General features: G+C 42.4%; 1 protein-coding gene and 1 non-coding gene across 28 annotated transcripts in view; both read left to right on the top strand.

The window, feature by feature from the left end:
* Nucleotides 1-7,145: 7,145 nt before the first annotated feature.
* TRNAG-GCC (transfer RNA glycine (anticodon GCC)) lies at nucleotides 7,146-7,218 on the top strand. The gene has a single exon. It is a non-coding gene; the product is annotated as a tRNA-Gly (tRNA).
* A 4,122-nt stretch (nucleotides 7,219-11,340) lies between these two features.
* The window catches only part of CLASP1 (cytoplasmic linker associated protein 1), a 264,028-nt gene continuing 248,433 nt past the window's right edge, over nucleotides 11,341-26,935 (top strand). For all 27 annotated transcript variants that reach the window (XM_060302570.1, XM_060302562.1, XM_060302569.1 and 24 more), the window contains exon 1: nucleotides 11,341-11,441. The gene's annotated coding sequence lies outside the window, so the exon portion shown is untranslated. The remainder of the gene's footprint in view (nucleotides 11,442-26,935) is intronic.

Below are 26,935 nucleotides of genomic sequence, written 5' to 3'. Positions count from 1 at the left end.
CTGCGCTCCTTGCATTGGAAGCACAGAGGCTTAACCACTGGGCCGCCAGGGTAGTCCCATCCTTTGACTTTTTATAAACGTAAAATATTAAGTTCATGGGGCGTAAGGACTGTCAGCTTCTAGTCAGACCCGTTAGTTTCAAGAGTTGGCCACGAACTGCTGCCGTCAGGAATTACAGGTTGAAAGCAACTAAGGTCAGTTGAATTCACGTGATGTTTGAATTCAGAGGAAAGAGATGGGCAGGTGGCGTTGACCTATCACACAGTGAAAAGCAGGGAGGATGCCTAATCCCGGCTGACTCAAAATGACAGTGCAGTGTGGTAAGTGATGTAGGGAAAGGCAGTGCAGCCAAGTTCATGAGAGAAGATGGTGCTAGGGAAGGTAGGTAGCTAAATCATGCACGAGCAAAGGAAAATTTGGGGAATTCGTAAAATCAAGATACATTTGACGATATTAGTTTAGTGACAGTGAACAGACTAATATTGTGTATGCTATCATTTACTTAAAAATTAGATGAAGCAATAAAGGAAAACTAGAAAACATGGCCTGAATATGAGTAATTATCTGAAAAGAAGAGAAGGGACCTGAATTACTGCAGGCCCCTGAAAGCAAGAAAATTTCATCCAGGAATGGGAAACTCTAAATAAATAAGACTAGGTAGGAAATACCAATACAAACCTTCCAAATAATTTAAAAATTTGCTGATTTTTTTTTTTGGTTGTGGCTTGTGGGATCATAGTTCCCTGACCAGGGATCAAACCTGAGCCCCCTGCAGTGGAAGTGCAGAGTCATAACCACTGGACTGCCAGGGAATTCCCTAAAAATTTGCTGATTTCTTAAGTCATCGTTTAACTTTTTAAACTGCAAGCTGGCAAACTGACAGACTCCGCCTCTCTTTCAAGTACTACATGGTATAATCAATGTGGCAAAAACAAAAGTAGAAGGAACACAATCATGTCATTCAAGTCAAAGTTTACCATGAATGCCAACCTGAAATGTATAATAGATAGTTGGAATTATTTTATCCTTATTATAAGTGAACAAGTAAGATGGGGTCTGTTATTTTTACTAAAGCAGACATAGTAGGGCAGTTTCGTTTATACATTCTGATCAAGCTAATGTATTCTTTTCTCACTTTGCTGTCTGGCTGTGAAGTGTGCTTGTGTGTGTGTACATGATGATCCACTTAGCAAAATGTGCCCATCTTTGGAAATATTATCTGTAAAACTCTAAATGACTTGTTAAAATGGTAATATTTAGAGTTGCTTAAAATTATGAGAATAAATAAACCCTGTCCAAATGGCAACTAGTCTAAATCATCATTCTAGTTCTGAGAATCTGATGATGTCATAATGGTGTTTCAAGGTTGTGTTTATTTGGTTTAGGCTCAAGAACATTTCCCTTATTCCTCCTCATCTTGCTTTGACCCACCCATACCTGCTAAGTGCCCTGCTTTTTTAAAAAAATTTATTTATTATTAATTTATTTATTTTTGGCTGTGCTGGGTCTTCGTTGCTGCGCACGGGCTTTTCTCTAGTTGCGGTGAGCGGGGGCTTCTCTTGTCGCGGAGCACGGGCTCTAGGCACACAGGCTCAGCAGTTGTGGCTCACGGGCTCTAGAGTGCGGGCTCAGTAGTTGTGGCACACAGGCTTAGTTTTTCCGTGGCATGTGGGATCTTCCCGGACCAGGGCTTGAACCCGTGTCCCCTGCATTGGCAGGAGGATTCTTAACCACTGTGCCACCAGGGAAGTCCAATGCTCTGCTTTTTGTTTCATCATTGTAATAACTGTATAGTCTAGTGATTTCTGTTTTCCATACTAATCTGACTTCCTTGAGTGTAAAAATTGTATCTTTCCAGCTATGCTTACCCGTGGGGGCACGTCAGGTTCTGGCTAGGGACAGGGTATTGGATGATGTATAAATGAAAGAAGATTGCCCTTTCACTGGATTGTGAATGCCTCTACATGGTTCTTTGCATTTGGGTGGGTAGATTGGGCACTGGCACAATAGTCGATCTGTAAACTGCATGGATGGCAGTTCAGAAGGAAATCCTAAAACTAAAACTCTATGTCGGGTTACTTTTTGGAATTTGCTGTTTGTCCCTACAAAGGTGTGAGGAATGATCTTCAAAAAGCCTAAACAGATCCAGGTTTTGACACACTGGGTGACAGGGAATGTTCAAAGGACTATTCGATCATTTGTTTTGCATCAGAGCTGCCCATAGGACCACCTGGATTTGTCATGCTTGTCAGGGTTAGAACACAGACTTTCATCCTGCCTTTGTTACTGAGAAGCGGGTTTTTATTTTATTTTGCTTTGTTTTGTGGCTGTGTCACACAGCTTGCAGGATCTTAGTTCCCCCACCAGGGATCGAACCTGGCCCCCTGCAGTGAAAGCGCCGAGTCCTAACCTCTGGAACGCCAGGGAATTCCCAGAGAAGTGGGCTTTTGTAATATCAGCTGCACTAGTTGTGACAACTTTGGAAACTAGAAGTATCCTCTCCATTAAAGGTGAAGTGACTTGGGTGCTTGGGACTAGGCTACGTGACTTGTCTGGCTCACACAGTGAGCTGACAGCTATGAGGGAACCCCTGATTCTACCAGTTCTCCAGTAACTGCCACTATGTGTTTCAAGAGGGGACACCGGCAGCAGAACACATTGCCAGGTGAGGAAACCCATGAGAGGTAAGCCAGACACGGGCATTGCCTCCTTCAGTGGGTGATGCGTTACCGGTAGGTCAAGTAATGAGCGTAATTGCACCCCAGGGAGGGGTTACCAACAGGATTGAGCAAAGTTGTTTCCAATCTCCTGTTTTCATCCATACAAAAGACACACCCCGCCTTCGCCTACACATTTCTATAAAACACAGCACTTCTCTAGCAAAGAGACTACTCTTCCCCAAGTAGTGCAAATCCAGATTCTGTATGGGATACGACACCCGTGTGGATAGTATATATTGCTGCTATTCTTCCTGAATTTTAATTTCTGGAGGCATGAGATACTTTCTTTTTCACTGAGATTATTGAAGAAGGTTAAGTAAAGCTATCTAATTAGATGTAAGTAGCTATTACTAAAGTATTTAGGCTAACCTAGGCTGGAAGATACTGCCTAACTGAGTCATAGGAAAGAGAAAGAAATCTTCTCACCCAGAGTTTAGTGATTTCTGTTTGTTAGGGCATGCTATCAAATCCTTTAAGAATGACTTTCTAAAATTTACAAAAATACATGTTTATACAATAAAATGAAGAATACAGTCATATGTTTAAAAAAGCGAGCAGTAATTTTACTGCCCAGAGATAATCACTTGCTAATATTTTGATGTGTTTGCTTCCAGAAAGTTTTCTATGCCCAAGCTGAACTGCCTACATGTGCTGATGTCTAGGCACCTATCAACCAGTTGCTAAGTAAAACATACCAGAAAGCAGATAAAAACAGGTAGGGCTGAAGATATTAATAAAAACATCATCCTCAAAACTGTGGGGAAAAAAATCAAGAGAAGACTTGCAGTCATACAGCTTGTAGGGCTTCAGAGACCACTAGTGCAATCTTTTCCTCTGTGATGGGACCCTAAGAGAGAATGCGACCAGCTGAGAGCCAGAACTAAAATCCAGGAGCTGAGGCTTTCGGCATCATCTCCCTGTTCTCACAACGCTTATAACCATCTTTGTTAGGTACAGGACTGGATTTAATGATTGATGAACTCCGGCTCATCAGTTGTGGCACGCGGATCTTTCGTTGTGGTGCACGGGCTTAGTTGCCTAGTGGCACGTGGGATCTTAGTTCATGGACCAGATTTCGAACTGGGGTCCCCTGCATTGCAAGATGGATTCTTAACCACTGGACCACCAGGGAAGTCCCAATGAACACTGGCTTTTTGTTTTGTTTTGTTTTGTTGGCTACACTGAGCGGCATGCGGGATCCTAGTTCCCCAGCCGAGGATTGAACGCAGGCCCCCTGCAGTGGAAGCACAGAGTCTTAACCACTGGACAGCCAGGGAAGTCCCTGAAGTCTGGTTTTGAAATGAACATGCTTGGTATGAGAGGGGAAGAATAATATAATGTCAGCAGATCCTTTTTAACCCACCCAAATGATATTTGGTAGAGATTAAGTCCACTACTTAAGTGTTTAGTCAGAGAATGTGAGAATAGCAAGAAACTTGAGCGGTCCTATACAGTTTATGGCCCCATTATATAGATAGGAAAACTGAGGCCTGAAGAGGTAAGATGACTTGCTAAGAAAGCTCAGCCAGTTTGTGGCAGAGCTGGGAGTAGATCTCATCTCCTGACTCCAAGGTTCTAAAAACAGTGTAGAATGTCGTGCTCATGAACATCAAAAGAGAACTTCCAAATGATCCCACATACTCCGGATCAACAGGTGCTCCCTTATTTTGCCTTCCTTAGTCTGTCTTCTATCGGACTATTCCAAATGTGATAACGAACCTAGGCAATGGTCACCCATGACTGCCAACGTCACAAAAAGAGACTATTGGCAGTGATGTGCCTCATGGTTTGGATGTATGAAGTAGTTACCAAGAAATTCAAATCTGAATCAGGATAAAGCATAGGGGACTTCCCTGGTGGTCCAGTGGTTAAGACTCTGCGCTCCCAAAGCAGGGGGCCTGGGTTCAATCCTTGGTTGGGGAACAAGATCCCACATGCTGCAAATAAGATCTGGAGCAGCCAAATAAATAAATAAATATTAAAAAAAAAGAATAAAGCATACACCACTATCAAATATCTAGGAGGTAGAAGAATATGTTACAGACTTCCAGGAATATAATCAGAAAAATCTAGAATGTGGGAAACCAACAGGACAAATAACTTGGCTTCTTCAGTAAATAAGTACCAAGAAAAAGTAAGATTGGGGGGGGGAATCTACATATTAAAAAGACCTGAGAGGGACTTCCCTGGTGGTCCAGTGGGTAAGACTCTGAGTGCCCAAATGCAGGCGGCCCAGGTTCCATCCCTGGTCAGGGAACTAGATCCTGCATGCATGCTGCAACTAAGAGTTCACATGCCCCAACTAAAGATCCTGCATGCTGCAACTAAGACCAATAAATAAATAAATAAATATTTTAAAAATAAAAAAGACCTGAGAAGACAAATAAGTCAAATGCGATGTATTGGCATTGTTTTTGGATCCTGACTTGAACAAACTGTTAAAAAGAAAAAAAAAAAGACACAGGTACATTAATACCAACCTTACAGAAATAAAAAGGATCATAAGAGAACTTTATGAACAACTGAATGCCAACAAATTAGATAATTTAGATGAGACAGATACATTCCTAGAAGGACACAAACTATTGAAATTGAAATTTAAGAGGAAATAGAAAATCTGAACAGACATAACAAGTAAAGAGATTGAATTAGTAATAAAATAACAAAACAAAACTACCTGCAAAGAAAAGCTAAGGCCCAGACAGCTTCACTAGTGAATTTTATGAAACATTAAAAAAAGAATAAATAGCAATATTTTATAAACTCTTCTAAAAAAATAAGGAGGGAATACTTCCCAGCTCAACTCATTCTGTGTGGCCAGTGTTACCCTGGTACCCAAAACAAAGACATCACAAGAAAATTAGAGACCAATACATCTTATGAATATAGATGCAAAAGTCTTCAACAACATACTAGCAAATAAAAATTCAGCAACATATTAAAAGGATTACATACCATGACCAAGTGGGATTTATCCCACGAATTTATCCTAGGTTGTTTTGACATTTGAAAATCAATGTAATACACAATACTTAATAAAGGACAAAAACCACATGATCATCAAAATAGACACAGAAAATGGACTTGTTAAGATCCAAAAGTCTTTAAGGATAATGATAAAATACTTGACAAACTAGGAAGAAAAGAGACCATCCTCAATCTGATAATGGCCATATATGAAAAACCCACAGCTAACATCATATTTAATAGTGAAAGACTGAATGTTTTCCCCTTAGGTTCGTGAATAAGACAAGGATGTCCACTCTCACCACTTCTGTTCAACATTGTACCAGAGGTTCTAGCTGGAAAATTAGACAAGAAAGTGAAATAAAAGGGATCCAGTTTGGAAAGGAAGAATCAGAAAGAATCCCTATTTGCAGATGACATGATTTTGTATACAGAAAATGCCAAGGAAGCCACTGCAAAACTAATAAATGAGTTCAGCAAGGTTGCAGGATACAAGATCGATATGCGAAAGTTAATTATATTTCTATACACTTGCAATGAACATTCTGAAAATGAAATTAAGAAAACAATTCCATTTATAATAGCATCAAAAAATACAGGAATAGATATTCTGCAAATGAATTGCAGAAGTTGTACTATGAAAACTACACATGGATGAAAGTAATAAAAATGATCTAAATAAATGGAAAGATAGTCCATGCTCATGAATCAGAAGACTCAATATTAAGTGGCAATACTCTCCAAACTGCTCTACAGAGTCAATGCAATTCTTACCAAAATTATGACTGCCTTTTGTTTTTCAGAAATGGACAGGCTGATAGCAAAATTCATATGGAAAATCAAGGAACCCCCAAATAGCCAAAACAATCCAAAGAAAAATAAAGTTGAAGGGCTTACATTGCCCAATTTCAAAAAATTACTACAAACCTACAGTAATCAAAACAGTGTAATACTGGCATAAGAATACACACGTCAGTGGAATAGAATTTACAGTCCAGAAATAAACCCACACATTTATGGCCAACTGGTTTTTGATAAGGGTGCCAAGACAATTCAATGGAGGAAGAATAGGTTTTTTAACAAATGGTGCTGGGACAACTGAATAGGTACATGCAAAAGAATGAAGTTGGACCCCTGCTTTATACCATATATAAAAATTGACTCAAAATGGGTCAATGCCTAAATGTAAGAGCCCAAAGTGTAAGACTCTAGGAAGAAAATGTAGGATTATACAATGGTTTCTTAGATACCAAATACAAAGTGACAAAGAAAACAAATAGATAAATTGGACATCAAAATTAAAAACTTTTGTGCTTTGAAGGGCATTATCAAGAAAGTGAAAAGGCCACCCACTGAATGGGAGAAAATATTTGCAAATCATATATATGATAAAGGACTTAAATTGAGAATATATAAAGAACTTTTACAACTCAATAATAAAAAAGACAACACAAACATTCCCTGGTGGTCCAGTGGTTAGGACTCCACACTGCCACTGCAGGGGGCCCAGGTTCAATCCCTGACTGGGGAACTAGTATTCCGCAAGCTGCCTGGCCAAAAAAAGACAACACAATTAAAAAATGGACAAAGATCTGAATAGACATTTCTCTGATGAGAGATCCAAGTTGGCAAATAAGCATATGAAAAGACGCTTGACATCACTAGTCATTAGGTAAATGAAAATCAAAACCACAGTGGGGGACTTCCCTGGCGGTCCAGTGGTTAAGACGCTGAGCTTCCTATGCAGGGGGCATGGGTTCGATCACTGGTTGGGAAACATTTTAGTTTTTTATTGAAGTATAGTTGATTTACGACATTGTGTTAGTTTCTAGTGTACAGCAAACTGATTTAGTTTTATATATATTCTTTTCCATTATGGTTTATTACAGGATATTGAATATAATTCCCTGTGCTATACAATAGGGCCATGCTGTTTTTATATTTTATATACAGTAGTTTGTATCTGATAATCTTAAACTTCTAACTTATCCCTCCCCAACTCCCTTTCCCCTTTGGTAACCATAAGTTTGTTTTCTATGTGAGTCTGTTTCTGTTTTGTAAATAAGTTCATTTGTATCATATTTTAGATTCCACATATAGGTGATATCATATGTGATTTGTCTTTCTCTGTCTGACTTGCTTTACTTAGTATGAGAATGTCTAGGTCCATCCCATCCATGTTGCTGCAAATGGAATTATTTCATTCTTTTTTTTTTCATTCTTTTTTATCGTCTTTATCTATTCATCTGTTGATGGACATTTAGGTTGCTTCCATGTTGGCTATTGTAAATAGTGCTGCAATGAACATTGGGGTGAAAGTATCTTTTTGAATTAGAGTTTTCTCCAGGTATATGCCCAGGAGTGGGATTGCTGAGTCATATGGTAGTTCTATTTTTAGTTTTCTGAGGAACCTCCATACTGTTCTCCATAGTGGCTGCACCAATTCACATTCCCGCTAACAGTGTAGGAGGGTTCCCTTTTCTCCATACCCTCTCCAGCATTTATTATTTGTAGACTTTTTATGATGACCATTCTGACCAGTGTGAGGTGGTACCTCATTGTAGTTTTGATTTGCATTTCCCTAATAATTAGTGATATTGAGCATCTTATCATGTACCTCTTGGCCATCTGTAGGTCTTCTTTGGAGAAATGTCTATTTAGGTCTTCTGCTCATTTTTTGATCGGGTTGTTTGTTTGTTATTGAATTGTATAAGGTGTTTGTATATTTTGGAAATTAAGCCCTTGTCGGCTGCATGGTTTGCAAATATTTTCTCCACTCCATAGGTTGTCTTCTTGTTTTGTTTATGGTTTCCTTTGCTGTGCAAAAGGCTTTTACATTTGATTAGGTCCCATTTGCTTATTTTTGCTTTTATTTCTGTTGCCTTGGGAGACTGACCTAAGAAAACATTGCTACAATTTGTCATGCCCACACAAAATCTTATAATAAAATGTTCAGAATGCCATTATGTATAATAGCCAAAAAAGTGGTTTGAAACAACTTAATGTCCATCAGCTAATGAATGGATAAACAAAATGTGGCACATATATATATATATATATAAAAATAGAATTTTATTTGACGATAAAAAGGAATGAAGTAATGTTACATGCTACAGTATAGATGAACCTTCAAAACATGCTTAAGAAGCCAGCCATATACTGCATGATTCCATTTACATAAAATGTTCAGAATAGGCCAGTCTATAGACAAAAAGTTGATCAGTGGTTGCCTAGGGCTGGGTAGTGACTACTAATGAGCATAGGGTTTCTTTTTGGAGTGATGAAAATGTTCTAAACTGTACTGTGGTGATGATTGTGTAACCCTTTGAATGCATTACTTTAAATGGGTGAACTGTATGGTATACTAATTATACCTCAATCCATCTGGTAGCAAAAAAATTATGAGATAATTAGGGAAATTTGAAGATTGACAGGGTAGTGATAATACTAGTTATTACAGTTGAACTGCGTGGGTCCATTTACACGTGGATTTTTTTCAGTAAATACATACAGTAGTATACGATCTGAGGTTGGTTAAATCCACAGATGTGGAACCTTGGATTCAGAGGGCTGACTGTGGGACTTGAGCACATGTGAATTTTGGTATCTGCTGCAGGTTCTGGAACCAATCCCCCATGGATACTGAGGGACGACTGTACTGTTAATTTTTCAAGTGTGATAATGGCCTTGAGGTTATATTTATTAAAAAAATATTATCTTTTAGAAATACTAAAATATTTGTGGATGTAAATAATTAGAAACTACTCTTTTGACCCTACCTATTGCTTGAAGTTTTACCCCACTTTTCTGCCCCCCACCCTTGAACCAAACTCCTCCTCCAAATTACCTATCGCCCCCTCTCTCCACGTCTGTTCCTACCACTGTCTTTTTATTTATTTATTTATTTTTGGCTGTGTTGGGACTTCGTTGCAGTGCACGGGCTTTCTCTAGTTGTGGTGAGCGGAGCCTACTCTTCGTTGAGGTGCGCGGGCTTCTCAATGCGGTGGCTTCTCTTGTTGCAGAGCACGGGCTCTAGGCATGTGGGCTTCAATAGCTGTGGCTCGGGCTTCCCTGGTGGCGCAGTGGTTGAGAGTCCGCGTGCCGATGCAGGGCACATGGGTTCGTGCCCCGATCCGGGAAGATCCCACATGCCGCGGAGCGGCTGAGTCCGTGAGCCATGGCCGCTGAACCTGCGCGTCTGGAGCCTGTGCTCCGCAACGGGAGAGGCCACAACACTAAGAGGACCGCGTACCGCAAAAAAAAAAAAAAAAAAATTTACAATTCCCCATCCTATTTATTGAACCTTACTTTTCACTTGTCCTTTTTTTTTCTTTCTTTCCCCATTTCAGTTAGACTGCTCTCTTCATTGTACTCCCAGTATGATACCCACTTCCTCTTGAGCCCTTGCTCCACGCAATCTTCTCTGGAATGCTCTTTCATCATCACCCATTCATTTTCAAAAGGCCGCTTGTGCTTTCGCCCCAAAGATGTCCCCTTTTCTAGATCCAACCAGGAGCCACATCCTCCTTGTCATCGCTACTCCTTCAGACTACAGTCCGCTGCCTTCCCTGCACTCCACAGAGGAGTCTACACGGGGCTTTGTTTTAGCTGGGTGTCTCCAACCACAACATCTAAGCCCCCGACTATCAGCTGTAGGATCTCACAGGTCCCTCAACACACGACACCCCCACTAGCAGGAGCTCCGATACAAGAATCGAGACGGAGGGAAGCCAATTCCCACTTTAAGAGTCGTTTCCACGGAGCAGTGTGTAATCTCACGAAAGCTTTCAACGTCAAATTACTCGCGAGCGCAGGGGCCAGAGGCGGAACGACTGTGGGTCCTCCGGAGTCCTCCAAGGGAGCCCTGTAACTTGCACAGCTTTTGCTTAAAAGCTCCGAGACACTCTCCCACACGTCTTCCAAAAGCAACGCGACGGGTGGTCACAAGCAGCCTCATCTGTGCAGCTGCTGGAGGAAGAAAGTCTCAAGGGTCTCCGAGGCCTCCACGGAGCTGGCTCGGCTTCAAAAAGGGAAAAGAACCGTTAAAAAGGTGTGCTTCCGGCTCCAGCGCCCGCGCCTCCTCGAGAGTGAAAGGGTGAGCCGAGGTACGGGAAGTCGCAAGGCACAATTTCTTTCGTCCCGGACGCCCGGCCGGGGCGCGACGCGCGTAACCCAGAAGTGAAAGGCCGGTTCCTTCAGGTATTAGACACCCCCCGCCCCCACCGGAGGAAGTTCCGGCTGGACGACTTTTACCCAGGCTTTCTTGGTTCCTCCTGAGCTCTACGCTCCCTGCTTTCTGGTGCCCTACTGCCATGGCCGCTTAGATCCGACCCTCCCCGCCTTGCCTGAGTTTTGCCGCAACTCCTCGTGGGGAGGCCCAACTCCATTCTGGCCCCCCTTTCCTTAAAGAACTTTTCCCTACGGTTCCCCATCAGGGCCAATTGACGTTCTCCAAGGAGGCAAAAGCTCCTAGGACTCGCAGGTCCCGAAGCCCGGCGCAGCCAGGGCAGCGCCTGCGCGGGGGCGTTACCATAGAGAAGCAGGCGCCTCTCTGGTCTCGGTTTACACTCTCTATGGTCTAGCCGGGTCGTGGCGGTAAGGGGAAAAAAGAGAGACCGCACTACGCAGGCGCTCTGGGCTTCTAATTTTTTTTTTTTTTTTTAATCCCCGCACCAAGCGCTTAACCTCATTGGGGTGGAGGAGAAGGCGGCGGCCGTCTGGTCTGCAGGGGCAACAGGAGCGACTAATACGGCTGTAAGTTCCCGGTTAGGGCGAGGATGTGTAGACCCCAGCCCTTCCAGGCCCCAGCCCCCCCTCGCGGTGGTGAGCGCCGAGGCTGGGTGGGGGTGAGGTCCAGCGCTGTCATCCGCTCTTGGGTGCACTTTGGGGGGAGGGGGCGGCCCTTAGGTGGGAGCCGGGCGGGGAGCGGGAGGGGAGGGCTGTTTATCCAGCCCGCAGGTCGCAGATCCCAGGCTGCTTTGCAGAGGGAGGGGGGCGGCTGTGGGGTGAGTCCGGCTTTGTGTGTCCCCCTCTCTTCTCCTCTCCCGGACCCCACCCCGGGCCCCCTTCCCGACCCGAGTCTCCCAGGCCGGGTGGGCGAAGCCGCGTTTGAAAAGAGCGGGTTTCGCGAGGGGAGGGGGCGAGGGGGAGAAACCCACCACAACTATAGTCACGGGCGAGTGATGGGTGTGGAGGAAGATCCGGGGGGAACGAAACGGGTCCAGGCGGGCCAGACAAAGCCGAGCGCTGGCCGGGCCGAATGCGCAGGGAGCCCGCGGTTCCTGGGCCCGCAGCGAGCTTCTTCGGAGGCTGGCAAAGCGGACAAGTGCTGAGTTAAGCCTTGTGCAGCCTCCTCAACTTGCCTTTGTTGTTCTTCGGTATTGGCAGGGACGCTCTGACGGAGAGGAGTGTGTGCTCTTGCACGTTAGCCTGGTTGGCTACAATGGAGCTAATCGCATCTTACTTTCCCGTTTTCCGAGCCGCTCGGATGAGTCTGGGGTTCTCCAGAGTCTCACTTATTACATAATTTTTAATACTTGTTTTTACTCCAAAAATTAAAAACAAAAATTAGATGGAGACTTGAAGCGTGTTTTGTTGCATCTGGGTGAGTTTCTCTGTCTTGGGGTTCGTTCATTAACTGCTGACCATCCGTAGAACCTGTGAGCTCTTTAAACATGGTACTTTGATTTGTAGATGTGGCGTCCAGAGCTTTAGATTCTCTAGTCCTTTGGGAGGCAGTGATGCAGAAGAATCAGAAGCGAGAAATAGTTGCCTGCTGCCATGTGCCTTTCACCCTATTCGGGGGCCAGAGTCCGGTATAAATGATGGCTTTAGAAATTTTTGCTTTTATTACTATTATTGTGACATTTGCCGTGCCCTTGATATGAGGAATCCTGGACCGTGGGCTCCCTTTGCTCATCCAAAGCAAAGGGAGCAGTGGAGAGTAGTAACATTGCTGCAGAGACCATACAGATAAGAAAAACTACACCACAGTATTCCAGAGTTACTGAACATTATTTATCTTCTCCATTTGCTAAGAAAGATTTAAATTTTGGTGAGCTGTTTGTTTATCCATTTTTGTAAGATTGTGTAATTGCACCTTTTTTGGCAATTGTTACTCAGATCTCAGTTTCTGTAATTCATAGTTTATCAGCTAACATGTAGCAGTTTCAGATTTCTAAAGTTTTAATTTTTGTTGAGGAGTTTTCAGCGGTAGTTTTATATTCTCCCAGCTAAGGTTAAACGGAGTCAGAAATCCTTTGAAGAGACTGTTGGTGGTGGAGGTGTCATATATTTTATCTCCATGTCACAATTTAAGCGGTATTAAGTAGGGAAAAGGCCTTTGCACCTTAAATCAGTGTTAGAACTGAAAACCTTGATCTCCTAGTGTGCCAGGAATTTGGCCACAGACTCAACTTTACGTAAAAGAGGTAGGCATTTTTTTATACTAACAGGAAGCAAAAATCTGAAGCTTGGTTTTTTATGCTTCAGTAACTGCTGCGATAGAATCTCTTAAGTTTAGTTCAGATGATGGGAACTTGCTTTTTATAGAGCAAGATTTCAGATCCTAAAATAGTTTGACAGGGATGTTGAGAAGTGAATGGCCAGAAGACCATTAAGTTTATCATTCAGATGTGTTATATTTTGTTCATTGGTCTGGGATCTTAGATTTTTTTCCTTCAGTCCCTTGTTAATTCTTTTTTAGGTGGATTAATCTCACAGTTTATAAATTGGGTGAGATAGTTTTTTGGACCTGAGACATAAATTAATTTTTTCAGACTCCATTTATTCTTAAGTCTTCTACTTATAAAGTTTTAGTTTTTTAGATTGGTAGATAATACTTTTTATTTCATAGTACTGTTGGTAAATGTTTAATCATTTAAGGGATCATAAATGTTACGCTCAGAGCTGAGTTTTGATAAGAGTTTTGATAACTGCAAGTCTGGTTGTCAAACAGTGGAAAGAATAGACAGTAGCAGAAACTAACAAATGTTTAAAGACAGAATCACTGATGATTCAGTCTTTGGTTTGTGAAATGTAATTTAAGAAAGTAAACTAAGCTTTCTTTACCCAGTGCAACCAGGTCGGCATCCATAAAGAGTGTGTGTGTTTGGCTGACTGACCTCTGAAAACCTTTTCTTTTTAGCACCAGAATTTCCTGACTGTTTCTAGCCGGGTCTTCGTCACCCCAGGGCTTTCCCGCCTCCCTTATGCTCAGACCATTACTGCCATGCTGAATGCATTTCCTCCCCAGATTCTTAGGGCAGCCACAGTCCACTTCCCCACAAGGATCCCTAAAGACGTAGCTCAGATGTGTTCAAAGGGTAGCATTGCTTCCATAACACCTTTGTTTACTTTTCTCTTGTTTCTTGCCTGGAATTCTCCTGCCTCCTTGCTCGTCCCTGTTGTATCAATTATCTTCCTCCTTGGAAGACTCACTCCGGTGATTTACTTTTCTCTAGATCCTTCAGGGTTCTGGGAGTTTGTAGAACACTTTGTGCTAGCTCTGTGCTTGGACGACTGCACTGGTGTAACTAGTCACTGTAGAATGTGTGAAGGAATAAAGGAATGTATCGTAACTTAGAGTAACAGAACTTGAGCCTTGGAAGAGCTCTTAGAGGCCCCATAGTCCCACATCCTGCCTTTTATCTACGATATTTTGGTCTTTAGCCACAAACTGCAGGCACACTTTCCTGTCTCTGGACAGGTCTTGGTTGCTAGAAAGGTATTTTAGACTGTCTCCAAAACTGCCCCTCCCCTTTTACCTGTTGATCTTAGTTGTACCCCCGGAAGCAACATGAATCACGTCTGTTTCTTTTCTATGAAAGAGCCTTTCATTTCCCAGGACAGTCATCAGGCCTTCTCTAGATTTATTGATTAATTTATTAAACCCTTTCTTTAGTTAGATACCAGGGTACAACTGTACCACCAGGGTACAGCTGAAAAGACATACCTGGTCCCTGCACTTCAGGGGCTCACTCACCGTCTAATAGAGAAGACAGACAAAACAGTTACAAATTGGTGCTGAAGTATGTAAACAGCCCTAGACCCTTTGTCCCCTCATGGTTTAACCTGATTTCACCACTCTCTCTTGAGACAACTTGGTTTTGTTAGGGTCCTTTAAATGCGATGTTTGAAATAAAGCAGAATTTATTTATACTGACTAGAGTATACAGTTACTGTTGTAGGTTAGGAAACTGTATCAGGGATTTTCAAACTTTGTTGTGCTTTCTGGCTTTGCCACTTACTAGCCCTGTGACTTGGGGCCATGGGCCAGTGAAATCATCTCTTTGTATTTCAGTGATTACCTCTATAAAAGGAGGGTGGAGGGAGGGCAGTGTTAATAGTAGTATCTACTTATAGGACTGTGTGAGGATTAAGTGAGATAATATATGTAAGATGCTGAGAACAGTGACTCGTGTATACTGAGTGGGTATATGGAATTCCTGTCATGTATTCATGGTGGCGGTTAATATTAATAACAGCGTAATAATAATAGCAGTAATCAGGTCACCAGAATCACTTGGAGAGCTTCTTAAAATACAAATGGCCTGATCTTATTTATCCCCAGCCACCCAGAGATTTTGGTTAGTTCAGTCTGCATGGGGTCTGGGCAGCCATAGTTTTTATTTATTTGTTTATTTATTTATGGCTGCGTAGGGTCTTCATCGCTACACGCAGGCTTTCTTTAGTTGCGGCGAGCGGGGGCTACTCTTCGTGGCGGTGCGCAGGCTTCTCATTGTGGTGGCTTCTCTTGTTGCGGAGCACGGGCTCTAGGCGCACGGGCTTCAGTAGTTGTGGCTCGCGGGCTCTAGGCGTGCGGGCTCACTAGTTGTGGCGCGTGGGATCTTCTCGGACCAGGGCTCGAACCCGTGTCCCCTGCATTGGCAGGCGGACTCTTAACCAGTGTGCCACCAGGGAAGCCTGTGGGCAGCCATAGTTTTAACAATCCCCAGGTAATTCTTAAAAACCCAGTTTGAGAATCCTACATTCTCTATTAATTTTGTCAGTGATTACATTTGCTTTTACGAATTAAAATAAATGACCAAGAAGTAGACAAATAGATTCTCCTGAAAGATTTGAACATCAGGATAAAGGGACAGGCCTGGCCCCAGACCCTGGGCCCCTTGGGAGGCATATCTGCTTATTACTGGTTTGGAGTGTACCTCCTAAACACGGTTACCCTTGTTTGTAGCTGCATGTATATGAACGTCTTTATAATACTAATAGCCAGATTCAAGGGAACAAACCCTGGATTTTCAAAGCACTTGTACATTCATAATCTTTGTTTCCTTCAAGATCCTGTGAGGTAGGCAGAGAAGATACCATCATTATCCTATCAATTTACAGATGAGAACCCAAGACCTGCAAGTTAAATCCCAGTACATGCTAGAACTAGGATGGGAACTGGGCCTTCTGTTTCTCTCCTAATGTTGTTTTCATGTAAATTGTCTCCTAGCTACATGAGTTTGTTACCTTATATTGAAGTTGTGGTTCGAAGTCCTCTGATCTTTTGCCACATGAGTAGCTGCCAAACCAGATTTCCTCCTTTCTTTTAGTGTGTTTATACTTGCTTTTAAAAAATGTAAATTTAAGATTAATAGTTACCATATCTGGGGGCGGCGGGTGGTGGTGGGATGAACTGGGAGATTCGGATTGACATTTATACACTAATAGGTATAAAATAGGTAACTAATAAGAACCTGCTGTATAAAAAAATAAAATAAAATTCAAATAAAAAAATAGTTACCATATCTGTTAAGGTTTATTTTTTTCTGAAAAAAAGCCTAGAACTGGCCTCGTGGCCATCTTGTTACCATGGCACATTTGGGTGTGTTTATCTTCGTTCAGGATAGCTGAGGTCAGTGAATCCACTTTGCAGCTCTCTAGAATGGTTGTCCAGTTAACTTTCCAAGCAGAATCAGTTAAATTTACTTAGAATCCTATTACAGTGATAGGCAATAATACAAAAAGTTGAGAGGCCAGAGGGGGAAAACCCATGCCAAGCTGTCCTAACACAAGGTCTTGTCTTTTCATTTATTTTTAAACATTCATGTGACTCGCTATTTTAAAAATTAAAGTTTTTTTCTATTTTGTACTTTTTGGTTGCATTGGGTCTTCGTTGCAGTGAGCGGGGGCTGCTCTTCGTTGTGGTGTATGGGCTTCTCACTGCGGTGGCTTCTCTCTCTTTTTTTTTTTTTTGCGGTACGCGGACCTCACTGTTGTGGCCTCTTCCGTTGCGGAGCACAGGCTCCGGATGTGCAGGCTCAGTGGCCATGGCTCGCGGGCCCAGCCGCTCTGCGGCATGTGGGATCTTCCCGGACCGGGGCACGAACCTGTCTCCCCTGCATCGACAGGTGGACTCTCAACCACTGCGCCACCAGGGAAACCCACGGTGGCTTCTCTTGTTGTGGAGCACGGGCTCTAGGCGTGTGGGCTTCAGTAGTTGTGGCTCGTGGGCTCTAGAGCGCGGGCTCAGTAGTTGTGGTACATGGGCTTAGTTGCTCCGCGGCATGTCGGATCCTCCTGGACCGGGGCTCGAGCCGGTGTCCCCTGCATTGGCAGGTGGATTCTTAACCACAGCTCCACCAGGGAAGTCCCTTTTTTTGTATTTATTGAGGTAGAATTGACATACAACAGTATATTAGTTCCCAGGTTTGCAACGTAATGATTCAATATTTTTGTATATTGTGAAGTCATCACCGCAGCTAAGTCAAGATCCATCACCCTACAGAGTTGTAGAATTTTTTCCTTGTGATGAGAACTTCTAAGATCTACTCTCTTAGCACCTTTCAAATATGCAGCACAGTACTATTAACTGTGGTCATCATGCTGTGCATTATAACCCCAGGACTTATTTATTTATAACTGGAAGTTTGTACCTTCTGATGCCCTTCACCCATCCCCCCCCACAAGGTTTTTGCTTAATGTGTCACCCTTTAAAGCTGTCCATATGTCCATGCTTTGTAGTAAGTAATTTTAGGTCTTGCGTGTTTTTTGAATAGTTTCCGTGTAATGACATAGTACACATCATTTAAATTTTTAATAGCTTTGTCGTATTTGAGTTGATATGGCAAATTTTGGTAAACTGGGATCCTTGACAGGCACGTTATCTTTTATTTTTTTGATATTATATATACTACAACGGTGGCTTTTTTTTTTTTTGCATGTAGTTTGCTGCTTTTGTGTTGTTTCCTTCAGATCAATTTTAAGAAGTGAGAATATTGGGTGACTTTTGATACATATTGCCTGATTGCTGACCAAAAAGTTGAACAAGGTAATAACTTCCTAAGCAATTTAAGGGTGTTTGACAAAAATTTTACCAACTTCTGGTAATACGATTTAAGTCATTTTTTTTGTTGTTCTTTTTGTTCCTGTGAGAGGTGCAGAACGTGCAGGTTGAATTGGATATCACCTGCAGGTGATCTCTCTGCATTGCCAAAGCTAGTGTGTTTTTGACAGGTATGGAGGAAAACGCAGGTCTTACTTTGTGGGGCGGACTGGTCTGTTTGCCAACATCAGAAGGTAGTCTTGTAACATCTCCGTGCCTTCCCTTTTCAACTGTTTCTTTACACAGTTGTGCTCAAGGGCCCTGCCTGAAATATTTAGCAATCAGAGTGTCTGGCGGTGGGGGTGAGGCATCTGTGTCTAACAGATTTCCCAAGTGATTCTGAGGCCACCAGCATTGGAGAGCTGCCTCAGGTCCACCTCCAAGCTGATTTCCTGCTCCGCTTCTCCACAGAGCACGTCTCTCCTGCTGGTAAAGGCAGGGCTCTGTTGTAAACAGAGGCCTGTTGTACAGAGAGAGTGAATTGTGTAGCCGCGCCCTTCTAACGTGGAGTAGCTGGGTTCATTCTGTGAACAATAAGCCAGTCTTTCTAAGAGTTTGAACTGCATAGAAACAGCTCCTTCTCTGAAGTCTGCGTTTTATTTAAGTTCTGGTAAGTCATAGAATTCTCCAGATCCAAGCCATGTCCTGCTCAGCCTTTGGTTGCCTCTGGGGTGGCAAACAGACCTCCCGTCCCGATAGCAACAGCCGTCATAGACTGAACACCCACCATCTGCCAGGCACTAGGCTGGGTGCTGTAGGAGTACTTTTGTCAGTTCTTATGTCAACGTTTAAAGGTAGATGCTGTTTTCATTTCATAACGAGAGGAAGCCAGAAGCTTCGTTAGAGCGCTTGAGTAATGTGTCCGTGGTCACACAGCTGCAGAGTAGCAGAGTTTGCCTCTTGGATTCTTCACCTTCCTTTCCACTTATCTCTGTTTTTTTCCAGCACAGGTTATTCTTCCTGCATGGAAGGTCACTGGGCTGCCTTGGGGGAAAGTCTGCTTCCAGCATCCGGCAGCATCTGGAGAGGCCTCTTCACTGGTCAGGAAGGATGTAGAGATGCAAGCTTCCCACTAAGGTTTCCATGAGGGTTAGTCAGATCTGGGGGCCTACAGTCCATTTTGGATTTGAGTCCCTGATTTGAAATCTTACCCTTGGGCAATCCAGACTCCTAAAGACTTTATAGAAACTGTTTTTTTTTTCTTTTTATTGTAGTAAAATATATATAATATAAAATATGCCATTGTAACCATTTTTAAGTATATAATTCAGTGGCATTAATGACATTCACATTGGGTAACAGTCACCACAATCTGCTTGCAACTCTTTCCCATCACCCCAAACAGAAACTCTGTAACTATTAAGCAGTAAATCCCTGTTCGTCCCTCTTCCTCAGCCCCTGGTAACTTCTAATATTCTAGTTCTGTGAATTTGCCTATTCTAGATATTTCATATAAATGGAATAATATATGTCCTTTTATGACTGGTTTATTTCACTTAACGTAATGTTTTCAAGGTTCATTTATGTTGTAGCCTGTGTCAGAATGTTATTCCTTTTTAATTGCTGAATAATATTCTGTTGTATGGATATTGTACATTTTATTTATCCTTTATCTGCTGATGGAACTTGGGTTGTTTCCACTTTCTGACTGTTGTGACTAATGCTGTAATGTATGTGGGTTTACAAATTTCTGTTTGAGTCTTTTTTTCAATTCTAGGTGTATACCTAGGAGTAGAATTACTGGATCATGTGGTAATTCCATGTTTAGCTTTTTGAGGAACTGCCAGGCTTTTTCCACAGTGGCTGTACATTTTTACATTCCCAACAGCATCGCACAAGGGTTTCAGCTTCTCCATATCCTTGTCAACACTTGTTATCTTCTCTTTGTTTCTGTTTTTTAAAATTATAGCCATCCTAGTAGATGTGAAGTAGTATCTCACTGTGGTTTTGATTTGCATTTCTCTAATAATTAGCGATATTGAGCATCTTTTCATGTGCCTATTGGCCATCTTTATGTCTTCTCTGGAGAAATGTCTCTTTAGGTCTTCTGGCAGATTTTTTTTTTTTTTTTTTTTGCTGTACGCGGGCCTCTCACTGTCGTGGCCTCTCCCGCTGCGGAGCACAAGCTCCGGATGCGCAGGCTTAGTGGCCATGGCTCACGGGCCCAGCCACTCCGTGCCATGTGGGATCTTCCAGGACCAGGGCACGAACCCGTGTCCCCTGCATCGGCAGGCAGACTCTCAACCACTGCGCCACTGGGGAAGCCCCTCACTGTGGTTTTGATTTGCATTTCCCTAATGACTAAGATGTTGAGCATCTTTTCTTGTGCTCATTGGCCATTTGTAGATCTTCTTTGGAGAAATATCCATATATCTGTGCAAGTCCTTTGCCCGTTTTATTTTTTTAGATTGAAGTATAGTTAATTTACAATGTTGTGTGAGTTTCTGGTATACAACAAAGTGATTCAGTTATACATATATATATTTTCATATACTTTTCCATTATCGCTTATTACAAGATATTGAATATAGTTCCCTATGCAATACAGTAGGACCTTGTTGTTGTCCTTTGCCCATTTTTAAATTGGATTGTGTGTCTTTTTGTTTTTGAGTTTTAGGAGTTCTTACATATTCTGAATATTAAACTCTTATCAGATATATGATTTGCAGATATTTTCTCCCATTCATTCTATAGGTTGTCTTTTCACTTTCTTGATAACATATGTTCTTTGCTGCACAAAAGTTTTTAATTTTGATGAAGTTCAATTAATGTATTTTTTCTTTTGCTGCTTATGCTTTTAGTGTTGTGTCTAAGGACCTATTGCCAAATCTAAGGTCTTGGCGATTTACTCTCGTGTTTTCTTCTTAGAGTTTTGTAGATCTAGCTCTTCCATTGAGGTTGTTGACCCATTTTGAGTTAGTTTGTATAAATAGTGTGAGATAGGGCTCTAACTTCGTTGTTTTGCTTGTGGACGTCCAGTTGTCCCAGCACCATTTGTGGAAGACTAATGACGACTGTACTTACCTTCTGTATCACTCAGTTGGCGTTTATGTTTTGCTTTGGGTTTTTTTTTTTTTGTGTGGTACGCGGGCCTCTCACCGCTGTGGCCTCTCCCGTTGCGGAGCACAAGCTCCGGACGCGCAGGCCCAGCAGCCATGGCTCACGGGCCCAGCCGCTCCGCGGCACGCGGGATTCTCCCGGACCGGGGCACGAACCCGTGTCCCCTGCATCGGCAGGCGGACTCTCAACCACTGTGCCACCGGGGAAGCCCTGCTTTGGGTTTTTGACTTCACCGCCTGCCCTCCTCAACCTCAACACCCTCCCACCCTGCCTTGTTTTCTTCCCTTGAGACAGGATTCATGGATGTTGCCTGTGTATTGCAGCTTTGCTACTTGATGTGTAAGATACACTTAGTGAATGTGAGTTCCCTTTCTTTAGATTTTGTATAGTTACTTTTAAATCTCCTGTGTTCGGATATAGATAAGGACCTTCAGAGTAGACTATATATCTCTGTTTTTCAATTTCCCACCTTGTTTTGTCCCCCATTCACTCTAGTGCCCAGTCCAGTACTGTGTTAAGTGATGTGCTTAACTTTTATTGACTGAATTGTGAAGTTGAACATAGATCTTTGTGAATACATTTGGGTAATTGCAGAAAATTATTCTTTTTTTTCTGGGCAGGTGGGGCTGTACCACGCAGCTTGTGGGATCTTAGTTCCCCAACCAGGGACTGAGCCAGGGCCCACTGCAGTGAAAGGGCCAAGTCTTAACTACTGGACTGCCCAGGAATTCCCAGAAAATTATTCTTAAAAGAATAATGATCAGTATATTATAAAGTTCTTTAAGGGTTTAAGTTCAGGTCCTTTTAAGTCATTTTCCCAAATGTGGGGATTGATGGTAGTATTGTGCCTTTCAAATGCCTTAGAAATTTTTTTGTATGTGACATTAGCTATATGGATAAATGTCAGTTAGGCTGCATAATATGGTGTTCATTTCATGGATGATTAAAGCATTTTTAACTTGTTATTTAAGATTATGATGAGGGCTTCCCTGGTGGCGCAGTGGTTGAGAGTCTGCCTGCTGATGCAGGGGACACGGGTTCGTGGCCCGGTCCGGGAAGATCCCACATGCTGCGGAGCGGCTGGGCCCGTGAGCCATGGCCGCTGAGCCTGCGCGTCCGGAGCCTTTGCTCCGCAACGGGAGAGGCCACGACAGTGAGAGGCCCGCGTACCGCAAAAAAAAAAAAAAAAAAAAAAGATTATGATGAGTTTTAAATTGGGAATTTTACTCGTTTTAGGTGTGATTTTGTATATCTGGACCCTGCCTTTTCATTTTTGACAGATGCTCTTTTTAAAAAAATAAATTCATTTATTTATTTTTGGCTGTGTTGGGTCTTCGTTGCTGCGCGTGGGCTTTCTCTAGTTGCGGGGAGCGGGGGCTGCTCTTCGTTGCAGTGCACGGGTTTCTCATTGTGGTGGCTTCTCGTTGTTGCAGAGCACGGGCTCTAGCGCGCGGGGGCTACAGTAGTTGTGGCACAAGGGCTCAGTCGTTGTGGCTCGCGGGCTGTAGAGTGCAGGCTCAGTAGTTGTGGTGCACAGGCTTAGTTGCTCTGTGGCATGTGGGATCTTCCCGGACCAGGGCTCGAACCCATGTCCCCGGCATTGGCAGGTGGATTCTTAACCCCTGCGCCACCAGGGAAGTCCCGACAAATGCTTTTAATTTCAAAAATTATTTTGAATTTGTATACAATGAGTGTATATTACTTTTCTAACGAGAGAATTAAGTATCATTAGAAAATCTTCTTTTGCCTAGAAATCTGAAAAGTTAACTAGTGGACAAGTATCTGATCTTTCTCTCTGGGTCCGTATTATCAGATTTCCCTCCATCACACTCTTTAGTGTTCAGTAGGGTCTAATGTTACTTGTCCTAAGTGATCAGACCTCCCTTGGGAGTCCATTTTGTAATCTGCCATCCAGATATCAGGGAGGGGAAGGCTCATTTTAAAGGTTGGCCTTTGGTGTTTTGTTTTCCAGTAGGTTTTGACTCCTAAGTAGGTATTCCTTAGCATCTTGTTATAAACACTTATCATGAGATACTGGTTATTCATTGTGGGGGGGGGCAGGTAAGAAGGAGAGATGCTATTTTCTTTTGCTACCTCTGGCCTTATTTATGGAGAATTTGGGCCTGGTATGTATCTAAATCTAAGGCTATATCTTTGTCTAAAAAGTTTGACTTACGAAGTATTTTTATCACTTAATAGATCCCCCTCCAGACACAGGATCCCATTCTGAGGAGGGTGGCCCTTTCAAAGGAAATGCTCTCCTGCCACGCTCGTGATACGGGCTGATGGGGTGCTACTTCAGCCTGTTGCTGATTGAACTCGCCTGTTGGTAGCCATTGCCTGTGGCCTGTGACTGCGTTTATAAAGGGAACACGATGGGAAAAGCTTTTCTTACTCTCATTCACTTCAGAATTTGGAGTAGAAATCGGAAATTGCCACAGAAGCATTTGTTTAGACAGTGTAACAGTGTTTAGCCAAACTGTGTAGTAATGGTTTTGTGGAATCATGAAAGCGTGACTAAGCCCTGGAAGATGAGGCGCACCTTGTAGTCATTTGCTTGCTAGATCTATTTTGGAGTGGCGTGGGTGACCGGAGGGGACACAGAAAGTGTGTACGTAGGTGTTCATGAGAAATGGACCCAAAACACTGAAAGCCCTTAAGGAAAACCACTGCTGTTAAAATGAGAGAGTTTTTCTGGGGTGTATCTGGGTAATTAGTAGAGAATGCACTATGTACTCTGATGAGAATCTTCAACAGACTTCACTGTGTGCCTGAGGACAGCTAGCAGGGCTGTCAGCCCTGTTTCCAGAGAGCTCTGCCCCCAGGGAAGCGGGACAAGCAAGGAGTCCCCTGGTGAGTGTGCTGAGTTCAGTGTGGAAGGCTGAGGCGGGAAGGGCTTCTCATGTGGCAGTGGGGAAGGATGTGTCCCTTCCTGTTTTCATCGGAAGGATGTGAAGCCCTGAACAGGTCCACAGCCCCCTGGCTGTACACCCTGGGGCTTGGCTGTTGCCTTCCATTTATGAGAGAGCTATGTTGGCTGGAGACCGAGCTTGTGGCAGGGGACAAGGAGCCTGACTCTTGGCCATGTTAACCCCACGGTCTAATGTTGTGAAGGGGCCAAGAAAGCACCCTAGCTGAGAGAAGGCTGAAACTAACCTCTCACAGAGAACCCTGGGCCTTAATAAAATCCAGACTCTTCTATTTTACTGGAATCATCAACTGATCAGTCATTCCGTTTTGGAATTTTGGGGGTGGGGTTAGACATTATGCTTTTGGGAAATTGGTTGCTATTGAGATTGCGTATGGATAGTTATGGCATTAGTAAACTTGCGTAATTTTTGTTGTAGTCACAAGCTTATTACATGCATTATTGGCTGTAAAAATTTTTTTAAAGCATACCTCAGGGGTATTGTGGGCCTGAAGGTTCCTTTCATCTTGTTTAAGTTACCTAGAAAGGAGAGATAGAACTGCTAGTTAAATGCATTAAAAATTTTAAAATATTTATTTTTTGAACAGTTAATACATACACATAATTTAAAGATTAGGTTCCCTCCTCTGCTGTCTGCCATCTACCTTTCCCTGGAGACACTAATGTTATTAATTATATGTATGAAAAAGTGCATATATATATATATATGTCTTCCCCCACTCTCCTTTCTTGCACAGATGGTAGACTACTGAATTTTGCTTTTTGCTTTTTTTTTTTTTACTTAATATATCTTGGAAATCACTCTATGTCAGTATCAATACATTAAAGGCTTCTTCATAGTTTTTTGAAAATGAAGAGTATGGCTGAATAGTATGCCGCTGTATGGCATACCATAATTTACCCAGCCCTCTACTAAGGAACATTCAGTTTTTTCCAGTCTTTTGCATTTATAAAACCATGCTATAAAGAATAATCCTATAATAATTTATTTTGCATGTGTATGAATGAATTCCTGTAAGTCGACATTTTGGGTTGAATGTTATGTGTCATTAAAATTCTGAGAGATTGCCGAATTACCCATCTTAGAGGTTTTAACAAAACCCGGCCGGCGATAAGAGAATCCTGTAGTTAGTACACTTAAAAATGTAATTTTATAGAAGCGTATGACCTAAAAGTAACTTTGTAGACGTGTATGACTCTGTCTTGTGTTATTTTTGAATTAAAACATGGCTGTAGTTCAGTGATCAAAAACTAATTGAGCACTTTTCTTCTCATTACTTGTGTGTTTTTGTTTTTTGCCTGTCTTTGATTTTGCAGGAATTCCATGGCTGGAAGAGCTTCAGAAATACACTTTGCTTCCCTATAGGTGTTACCAGCACTGCCTGCTAGAGATGAGTATACTAGAGACGGACAATTTGCTGAATGACTAGCTTTTAAAATGTTTTTCGGTTCTTTGTAGTAACTGGTGAAGTCTGTGGCTTCAGGATTATGGTTCTTTTTGACTTTACAAATAACTTTCTGGTATTTATTGGACGCAATATGCTTATACTAGAAAGAATATGAACATCTTAATGTTTTGAAATGTATATTTCCTTTGACTAGATACTGTATGTACATGGTTAAAAAAGTTTAAAAGGTGCCCAAGGATAGAGAGTGAAATGTAAGCCTTCCTCCACCCTTTTTATCATTCCTCCACATCCCATTCCCAGAGGCAGCCGCCGCTTCTAGCTTCTTGACTGGTCTTCCAGATAATCTGTGCGTGTGCGTGCTGGCAGCATTCCTCTGTTAGGGCCACTGTTATATTTTATTTTTTTAAACATCTTTATTGGAGTATAATTGCTTTACAGTGGTGTGTTTCTGCTTTATAACAAAGTGAATCAGTTATACACTGTTATTTTTAACATTTTTTTTTCTTTTTAAATTTTTTATTGAAATATAGTTGATTTACAGTGCTGTGTTAGTTTCTGGTGTACAGCAAAGTGATACAGTTACACATATATTTTTCATATTCTTTTCATTATGGTTTATTACAGGCTATTTAATATAGTTCCCTGTGCTATACAGTAGGTCCTTACTGTTTGTTTTATATATAGTAGTGTGTGTCTGTTAATCCCAAACTCCTAATTCATCCCTGCCCCACCCCACCTTTGGTAACCGTAGGTTTGTTTTCTATGTCTGTGAGTCTGTTTCTGTTTTGTAAATAAGTTCATTTGTGTCATATTTTAGATTCCACATATAAGGGATATCATGATATTTGTCTTTCTTTATCTGCCTTACTTCAATTAGTGTGAGAATGTCTAGGTACATCCGTGTTGCCGCAAATGGCATTATTTCATTCTTTTTTCGGCTGAGTAGTATTTCATTGTATATATGTACCACATCTTCTTTATCCATTCATCTGTCGATGGACATTTAGGTTGCTTCCGCGCCTTGGCTATTGTAAACAGTGCTGCTGTGAACATTGGGGTGCATGTGTCTTTTCAAATTAGAGTTTTTGTCTTTTCTGAATATATGCCCAGGAGTGGGATTGCTGGATCATATGGTTAACTCTATTTTTAGTTTTTTTTTTTTTTTTTTTGCGGTACGCGGGCCTCTCACTGTTGTGGTCTCTCCCGTCGCGGAGCACAGGCTCTGGACGCGCAGGCTCAGCAGCCATGGCGCATGGGCCCAGCCGCTCCGCGGCATGTGGGATCCCCCCGGACCGGGCCACGAACCCGTGTCCCCTGCATCGGCAGGCGGACTCTCAACCAATGCGCCACCAGGGAAGCCCCTATTTTTAGTTTTTAAGGGAACGTCCATACTGTTTTCCACAGTGGCTGCACCAGTTTACGTTTCCAGCAGCACTGTAAGAGGGTTCCGTTTTCTCCACACCCTCTCCAGCATTTATTATTTGTAGACTTTTTGGTGATGGTCATTCTGACCGGTGTG

This window comes from Globicephala melas, chromosome 7 (genome assembly GCF_963455315.2).
Source record: "Globicephala melas chromosome 7, mGloMel1.2, whole genome shotgun sequence".
Classification (NCBI taxonomy): Eukaryota; Metazoa; Chordata; class Mammalia; order Artiodactyla; family Delphinidae; genus Globicephala; species Globicephala melas.
This window is presented reverse-complemented; position numbering and strand designations above follow the sequence as displayed.